Here is a 2,227-nt window from a genome sequence, read left to right as displayed (position 1 = left end):
CACAGTAGCTAAAAAGCTAAGAGTAACAAAGGCTAACTTAAAGCTAAATGTAGCAACTAGCTAACAGCAGTTTAAGTAGTGAAAATTTTGTTAAAAATTAATACCACAGCAGCTAAACATTAAGACTAACAAAAGCTAACTTAAATCTACAGGTAGCACTTAGCTAACTAAATTGTAAAGTGTCAAAATACTGTCTGAAAACTAAAAGCACCAACAAAATTAGTAAAATGTGAAAGTAGCAGAATAGCAGCTAAAATTTAAAAACTAGCAAAAGACAAATAAAGTGAAAGTGAAATGAAGTTACGTATTTAATACGTCTATGAAAAGTATTTTCATCATTGTCCCATGAGGGTCAAAAGCAGCCATGACTTAAAGGAGCAGAAGTTTTTTATACGAGTGGCTAAAACAAAGCAAAATCTGAAAAAGAAAATACTGAGATCACTGAAACAGATTTCACACAATCAAGCATCTAAGTGAGGAAATGAAAAGCTGAAAGAGAATTTCTTGGGTTTAGTTCAACAAAATCAACTCGATTTTGAAGAATTTATAGACTTTATTGAAATCACAGATAAACTACAGGCCCTCCTGTTGTTGGGTCACTTCAGCTCTGCTTCAATGACAAAATTAGAGCACAATAAGCCGTAGCCCCGCCTCCAGACACGCCCACCTGCCCTTTTCACCCAGTGTAATTGACAGGAAAACAGACCAATGGGAACGAATCGTGTGATCAATCATCCAAGCTGTCTGTGCGGCAGAGAGGRAGAGGGGAGGGGGAGTCTGCCCCTAACACCCCCCACCTCGAGGCACCCCAGTGGGCCCCGGCCCCCCTCTTCATAAAGGGCGTGGCAGGCCTGGTCACAAGGACTGGAGCATCCCCCGGCTAACAAAGGCTGCTCTGTTGGAGCTGCYGGCCGGCTGGCAGCTCTGGCTCTGWGGACAACTGCAGCCCCCCCAGACCACCACCTCCTCAGCACCCCTAACACCGCCCACCCAACTCACATCACCCAGATTTCACTACAATTTGAGCAAATTAGAACTGAAATAACAACATGGAAATTAAACTTCTGAAAAGACAAGACTTTAATATATTTAGTGTTGCATTTATTTATTTGTTTTTGTGTTTTTTTCTTTATTTAAGCAGTGATGTGCTCGATCAAAGGCAAAAATAATAAGTTTGGATAAAAAAAATAATAAATCTGGATAATTTCTCTCTTAAAAAGCAAAAGGAAGCAGCTCTGGCAATGAATGGCACTTTTCTAACTTTTTCATCTTTTTACAGGAAGCCAGTAATTATAACAATTAAATTCAATTTAAAAAATTGATTTTCAAAGCAATCTTGGAGAGACTTTCCAGGTTACAGATTCTCGTATTAGCGTAAGTTGAAATGTTTGAACAAAAAGTAAGTTATTTTCAGTCGAGACAGCTTTGAAAAATGGTTGAAAAATAAACGAAACAATCCTAAAAGAAGAACCATTTTTCTCTCAGACCTGCTGTCACTCACAGATGTCAGATGATGCAGATCAAAGACTAAAAAAAAAGCTGTTTTTAAACCAAAACACCAGACTTTGTCAAACATTTTGAAACCTTACACATGCCGGTGTGTGGGAATCTGTCAGAGGGCTCACAAACAGGAAGTGGACACGGGTCGGTGTCGTTAAACTGACYGAGCAGACGAGTTCAGCTCAACTCTGATCATTTAAAAAAAATAATTCTGGATTTTCTGAACAAATAAAAGTTCTGCAAAACAATAGGAAGTAAAAAAAAAAATTAATAAAAAATTAAAAAGCAAGTCATCCACCTCACTCTGTCCTCCACGACCTCTAACTACATCCGGCCCGTGGCATAGGCAGTGTAGGCAAACGCTAAGGGCACCATCCATCGAGGGGGCGCCACAMATGGTGGATGAAAACAAATATTTTATAACTTCTCATCGACGTACAGTTGGTTACTCAGGTTTATGGAGGTAACGTCTGCTTTATTATTACATTTCAAAATAAAAGTATCACATGATGCAGTCAAGAGTAACTAATGGTGCTCAATGTGTAAATAGAAAACAAAATAAGGAGGATGGAAGTTTCAGCTCTGATCTCAAATAAAGTTCAGGTTAAATTCTGGTTTTCAGTCTTCTACCTTTATAAAACACTGGTTTTATATTTCATTGGGCCTCATGCAAGAACATGTTCGTATTCTTATCCTAAATTTCTCTTACTTTTGTTCGTACAAAGGG

This window comes from Austrofundulus limnaeus, unplaced genomic scaffold, assembly GCF_001266775.1.
Source record: "Austrofundulus limnaeus strain Quisiro unplaced genomic scaffold, Austrofundulus_limnaeus-1.0 Scaffold13, whole genome shotgun sequence".
Lineage (NCBI taxonomy): Eukaryota > Metazoa > Chordata > Actinopteri > Cyprinodontiformes > Rivulidae > Austrofundulus > Austrofundulus limnaeus.
Note: the sequence above shows the minus strand (reverse complement) of the source record.